This window comes from Oncorhynchus kisutch, linkage group LG1 (genome assembly GCF_002021735.2).
Source record: "Oncorhynchus kisutch isolate 150728-3 linkage group LG1, Okis_V2, whole genome shotgun sequence".
Lineage (NCBI taxonomy): Eukaryota > Metazoa > Chordata > Actinopteri > Salmoniformes > Salmonidae > Oncorhynchus > Oncorhynchus kisutch.
In genome coordinates, this window is record NC_034174.2 from 36,837,895 (window position 1) to 36,844,760 (window position 6,866).

At 41.7% G+C, this 6,866-nt stretch overlaps 4 non-coding genes across 4 annotated transcripts; all 4 read right to left on the minus strand.

Annotated features, from left to right (window-relative positions):
* Positions 1-379: 379 nt before the first annotated feature.
* On the minus strand, positions 380-521 carry LOC116376284 (U4 spliceosomal RNA). Its single transcript, XR_004211705.1, has one exon. It is a non-coding gene; the product is annotated as a U4 spliceosomal RNA (small nuclear RNA).
* Positions 522-1,616: 1,095 nt separating this feature from the next.
* Positions 1,617-1,758, minus strand: LOC116376285 (U4 spliceosomal RNA). Its single transcript, XR_004211706.1, has one exon. It is a non-coding gene; the product is annotated as a U4 spliceosomal RNA (small nuclear RNA).
* Positions 1,759-2,869: 1,111 nt separating this feature from the next.
* LOC116376286 (U4 spliceosomal RNA) lies at positions 2,870-3,011 on the minus strand. Its single transcript, XR_004211707.1, has one exon. It is a non-coding gene; the product is annotated as a U4 spliceosomal RNA (small nuclear RNA).
* Positions 3,012-4,101: 1,090 nt separating this feature from the next.
* LOC116376288 (U4 spliceosomal RNA) lies at positions 4,102-4,243 on the minus strand. Its single transcript, XR_004211709.1, has one exon. It is a non-coding gene; the product is annotated as a U4 spliceosomal RNA (small nuclear RNA).
* Positions 4,244-6,866: the final 2,623 nt, after the last annotated feature.

Consider the following 6,866-nt stretch of genomic DNA (forward strand, 5'->3'; position numbering starts at 1 on the left):
TACCGAGAGCAAATCACTTTGGGTAATCAGCAACACTGGCTCAGCTGCAATGGGGGTCGAACCCAAAACCTTTTCATGTAAATCTTGCCATAGCTGCCTCTAGAGGAGGCAAGACAAAGTGGGTAAAGTGGCATTGGGTAACGTACTACTTGGAACAATTCGAGGCAGTGTGGGGGCAAAGCTGAAATTGTGGGCCCAAACCCGCTGTTGCTGAGTTCATTCTCCCAAACACTACTTCTGACACAGCATATACTACTGACACCTTTTTTCTGTTTCTACCTAGTTGCAAGATAATGTTCAACCATCAGCTGAAAAATCAAAAGGGTTATAGAACCCATGTTTGGTCTTGTCACTATCTTCTCTTTCACATCTATAGCAGTCTCACATGAGACTATCAAAAATTGCCAAGGCTGACTATATTTCAAGTCATCCCAAGCGGGGTATTGGGTTAAGTTTTCAACCAGCAATAATCACGCCTCAGATGGACTTCATAGGCTATGATATCGCCTCTGCGAAAGAATGGCATATTACAGCTACTCAAACTGTTTACAGTGTCTTGCACAGCTTCTCCTTTAACGGTAATATTGTGTTTTAACATTGCAATGTCTAGCAGTTCGCCCCCTACCTACCACTTTGGTGGATTCTTGATTACATGTCATTCATGGCAAGGTGGGGTACTTATTCAATAGATGTTACCTTTTTCCAGTAGTAAAAAAACTATATCGAGAGCAAAGCATGTTGGGTAAGTTGCACCACTGGTTCAGCTGCAATGGGTCGCAAACCCAAAACCTTTTCAACTCAACCTTGCCACCGCTGCCTCTAGTGGAAGTGTATAACGTGGCTAAGGGTACCTTACTTCTTGCAAGAATTAGAGGCAGTGTGGGGGCAATACTGGAATTGTGGACCAATACCCCCTGTTACTGAACCTATTCTCCCCAAGACTACTTCTGACTATATTTCATGTCGTTCCAATGTAGAGTTTTGGGTTAAGTTGTCACCCAACAATAACCACTCCTCGGATGGACCTCATAGGCTATGATAATGCCACTGCGATAGAATTTCAGAATTCAGCTATTCAAACTGTTTGCAGTATCTCGCACAGCTTCTCCGCAAACTGTATTATTTGTTGTTACATTGGTATGTCTAGCAGTTCGCCCCCTACCTAACACTGGTGGATTCTCGATTACATGTAATTAATGGCAAGGTGGGGTACTTGTTCAATAGATGTTCCCTTTGTTCCTGGACAAAACCAATACCGAGAGCAAATCACTTTGGGTAATCAGCAACACTGGCTCAGCTGCAATGGGGGTCGAACCCAAAACCTTTTCATGTAAATCTTGCCATAGCTGCCTCTAGAGGAGGCAAGACAAAGTGGGTAAAGTGGCATTGGGTAACGTACTACTTGGAACAATTCGAGGCAGTGTGGGGGCAAAGCTGAAATTGTGGGCCCAAACCCGCTGTTGCTGAGTTCATTCTCCCGAACACTACTTCTGACACACCTTTTTTCTGTTTCTACCTAGTTGCAAGATAATGTTCAACCATCAGCTGAAACATCAAAAGGGTTATAGAACCCATGTTTGGTCTTGTCACTATCTTCTCTTTCACATCTATAGCAGTCTCACATGAGACTATCAAAAATTGCCAAGGCTGACTATATTTCAAGTCATCCCAAGCGGGGTATTGGGTTAAGTTTTCAACCAGCAATAATCACGCCTCAGATGGACTTCATAGGCTATGATATCGCCTCTGCGAAAGAATGGCATATTACAGCTACTCAAACTGTTTACAGTGTCTTGCACAGCTTCTCCTTTAACGGTAATATTGTGTTTTAACATTGCAATGTCTAGCAGTTCGCCCCCTACCTACCACTTTGGTGGATTCTTGATTACATGTCATTCATGGCAAGGTGGGGTACTTATTCAATAGATGTTACCTTTTTCCAGTAGTAAAAAAACTATATCGAGAGCAAAGCATGTTGGGTAAGTTGCACCACTGGTTCAGCTGCAATGGGTCGCAAACCCAAAACCTTTTCAACTCAACCTTGCCACCGCTGCCTCTAGTGGAAGTGTATAACGTGGCTAAGGGTACCTTACTTCTTGCAAGAATTAGAGGCAGTGTGGGGGCAATACTGGAATTGTGGACCAATACCCCCTGTTACTGAACCTATTCTCCCCAAGACTACTTCTGACTATATTTCATGTCGTTCCAATGTAGAGTTTTGGGTTAAGTTGTCACCCAACAATAACCACTCCTCGGATGGACCTCATAGGCTATGATAATGCCACTGCGATAGAATTTCAGAATTCAGCTATTCAAACTGTTTGCAGTATCTCGCACAGCTTCTCCGCAAACTGTATTATTTGTTGTTACATTGGTATGTCTAGCAGTTCGCCCCCTACCTAACACTGGTGGATTCTCGATTACATGTAATTAATGGCAAGGTGGGGTACTTGTTCAATAGATGTTCCCTTTGTTCCTGGACAAAACCAATACCGAGAGCAAATCACTTTGGGTAATCAGCAACACTGGCTCAGCTGCAATGGGGGTCGAACCCAAAACCTTTTCATGTAAATCTTGCCATAGCTGCCTCTAGAGGAGGCAAGACAAAGTGGGTAAAGTGGCATTGGGTAACGTACTACTTGGAACAATTCGAGGCAGTGTGGGGGCAAAGCTGAAATTGTGGGCCCAAACCCGCTGTTGCTGAGTTCATTCTCCCAAACACTACTTCTGACACAGCATATACTACTGACACCTTTTTTCTGTTTCTACCTAGTTGCAAGATAATGTTCAACCATCAGCTGAAACATCAAAAGGGTTATAGAACCCATGTTTGGTCTTGTCACTATCTTCTCTTTCACATCTATAGCAGTCTCACATGAGACTATCAAAAATTGCCAAGGCTGACTATATTTCAAGTCATCCCAAGCGGGGTATTGGGTTAAGTTTTCAACCAGCAATAATCACGCCTCAGATGGACTTCATAGGCTATGATATCGCCTCTGCGAAAGAATGGCATATTACAGCTACTCAAACTGTTTACAGTGTCTTGCACAGCTTCTCCTTTAACGGTAATATTGTGTTTTAACATTGCAATGTCTAGCAGTTCGCCCCCTACCTACCACTTTGGTGGATTCTTGATTACATGTCATTCATGGCAAGGTGGGGTACTTATTCAATAGATGTTACCTTTTTCCAGTAGTAAAAAAACTATATCGAGAGCAAAGCATGTTGGGTAAGTTGCACCACTGGTTCAGCTGCAATGGGTCGCAAACCCAAAACCTTTTCAACTCAACCTTGCCACCGCTGCCTCTAGTGGAAGTGTATAACGTGGCTAAGGGTACCTTACTTCTTGCAAGAATTAGAGGCAGTGTGGGGGCAATACTGGAATTGTGGACCAATACCCCCTGTTACTGAACCTATTCTCCCCAAGACTACTTCTGACTATATTTCATGTCGTTCCAATGTAGAGTTTTGGGTTAAGTTGTCACCCAACAATAACCACTCCTCGGATGGACCTCATAGGCTATGATAATGCCACTGCGATAGAATTTCAGAATTCAGCTATTCAAACTGTTTGCAGTATCTCGCACAGCTTCTCCGCAAACTGTATTATTTGTTGTTACATTGGTATGTCTAGCAGTTCGCCCCCTACCTAACACTGGTGGATTCTCGATTACATGTAATTAATGGCAAGGTGGGGTACTTGTCAATAGATGTTCCCTTTGTTCCTGGACAAAACCAATACCGAGAGCAAATCACTTTGGGTAATCAGCAACACTGGCTCAGCTGCAATGGGGGTCGAACCCAAAACCTTTTCATGTAAATCTTGCCATAGCTGCCTTAGAGGAGGCAAGACAAAGTGGGTAAAGTGGCATTGGGTAAAGTACTACTTGGAACAATTCGAGGCAGTGTGGGGGCAAAGCTGAAATGTGGGCCCAAACCCGCCTGTTGCTGAGTTCATTCTCCGAACACTAATTCTGACACACCTTTTTTCTGTTTCTACCTAGTTGCAAGATAAGTTCAACCATCAGCTGAACATCAAAGGGTTATAGAACCCATGTTTGGTCTTGTCACTATCTTCTCTTTTCACATCTATAGCAGTCTCACATGAGACTATCAAAAATTGCCAAGGCTGACTATATTTCAAGTCATCCCAAGCGGGGTATTGGGTTAAGTTTTCAACCAGCAATAATCACGCCTCAGATGGACTTCCATAGGCTATGATATCCCTCTGCGAAAGAATGGCATATTACAGCTACTCAAAACTGTTTTACAGTTGTCTTGCACAGCTTCTCCTTTAACGGTAATATTGTGTTTTAACAATTGCAATGTCTAGCAGTTCGCCCCCTACCTACCACTTTGGTGGATTCTGATTACATGTCATTCATGGCAAGGTGGGGTACTTATTCAATAGATTGTTACCTTTTTTCCAGTAGTAAAAAAACTATATCGAGAGCAAAGCATGTTGGGTAAGTTGCACCACTGGTTCAGCTGCAATGGGTCGCAAACCCAAACCTTCTCAACTCAACCTTGCCATTGCTGCCTCTAGTGGAAGTGTATAAACGTGGCTAAGGGTACCTTACTTCTTGCAAGAATTAGAGGCAGTGTGGGGGCAATACTGGAATTGTGGACCAATACCCCCTGTTACTGAACCTATTCTCCCCAAGACTACTTAAACACCTATTTCATGTCGTTCCAATGTAGAGTTTTGGGTTAAGTTGTCACCCAAACAATAACCACTCCTCGGATGGTTAAACTCAAATAAACTAATTGATTAAAAAAAACTTATTTTATGAGATCATTTTAGTGAATGATCTCATAAATAGGACTGGTGGAGTTATGTCACACATGCAGCTAACACAGACATATAGAAATGTCTGCTCTACCCTCAATTCCAATCAACTAATTGCAGCATTACCACAAAAATGGAAGAGTATGTATGTCGGCCCTGCATTAAAGAACATAAATGGTTCAAGTGTGATAAATAAAAACATATACCAATTTAATTTAAGGACCAAACAATTGACAGCTGTGCCATATAAATTGCAATATAGTTGGGAAGAGATTTTCGATGTACCCATTCCATGGCACATGGTTTATGAATTGACACACAAAACAACGCCGGATTCAAAACTTTTTTTAAATTTCTATACCAAATTATTGCAACCAATAGAATGTTATATATATGGGGGATACAATCTTCAAGCTCTGCAAATTTTGCTGTGAGGACCCAGAGTCATTAGATCATTTATTTAGGTATTGTCCATTATGTAGCTCGTTTTTGGTCATAGGTCCAGAAATGACTGAAGAATTGCAACATTTGCCTAGAACTAATGCTACAGATAGCAATACTGGGTGATTTAAAAAGCCATAGTCGATCAAACAATAATATAATAATTAGTTTACCAAAAATGTTTATCTTTAATTTACAATCTGTAGAAGCTATGAGACTAGAAAGGTTCAGTACTTTTGTGAAGCATCACAGTACAGTTGAAAAATATACGGCATATAGAAATCCAAAATGGATGGTGTTAAGAAATAAGATGGTAGAGGTTGAATGGAGCTGAAGGGTGGGACTAATAGCAAGATAACCAATGTAAAACGTACGGGGTCTGTAAAATGAATATAGGTTCAGAAATGTTGTGAAATAGCAGATTTACAAATAGAAATCAAACTGGATGGACATGGGTTGGATTTTTTTCTCATTTTGTCTGTCATAGTTGATGAAAATTACAGGCATCTCTCATCTTTTTAAGTGGGAGAACATGCACAATTGGTGGCTGACTAAATACTTTTTTGCCCCACTGTATATATGTATGAATGTTTATGTATGCATATGTACATGTATGGGTATGTACGTGTATGTATATGGATATTGGAAATGGGACAGGGAATGGGAATGATGCAGACAATTACATTGATCGAAGCAACAATCTTTCCGCAATATTAAGCTGATCCACCCCTAAAAAAAGACGGAAAAAAGAAAGGATAACCAACTGTTGCCTATGCTGTAACAACAGCGGCAACAACACTTAAGAGTGCTAAATTACCACCACACCTCTCAGCTCAGGTTGCAGAACTGTTTGCATTCACAAGAGCTTGTATATTGGCTAAAGGCCAGTCAGTCACCATTTTACACAGACAGCAGATATGCATTTGGTGTGGTACATGATTTTGGAACTCTGTGGAAACAACGTAGCTTCCTAACCTCCACCGGCAAGACTATTGCTCACTCCAAACTTGTTGATAACCTGTTGAAAGCAATTCTTCCCTCTGAAATTGCTGTTTGCAAGTGTTTGGCACATACTGACTCCTCTGATCCTGTCTCTAAAAGAAACACAATGGCTGATTTGGCAACCAAAGCTGTGGCTGTGTCTTTTGACTCACCTGTGTTAGAGATGGTTTCACTTCCTGTTCAGAACCTTTTCTCTCCCACTGACATTTCTGATTTGCAGTCTTCTGTAGGTCCTGTTCGAGCTGATGAAATGGAAGAGGCTGTGTACTTATGACCAGGTGCAGAAACTGTGGTTGGGCCCGGCTGGGCTACCAACTTTACCACGTTCTTGTTTCCCCTATCTTGCTAAGTTGGCCATGTGTCAAGGGGGAGTGGTTAATTTTGTAAATAATTTTTGGTTTGCACCTGGATTTTCTGTGTTTGCTGAACAATATTGTGTAAAATGTGTGATTTGTAACAATACAATAACAATACAGGAAGGGGAATTCCCATGCCCGTGTCTGCTTACCCAACCGCAGAAGGGACTTTTGAGCATGTGATGATGTATTTCATTGAGTTGTCACCCTGTCATGGTTACAAATATTGTGGATGCCTTCTCTATGAGGGTGGAGACATTTCCATACAAGCATGC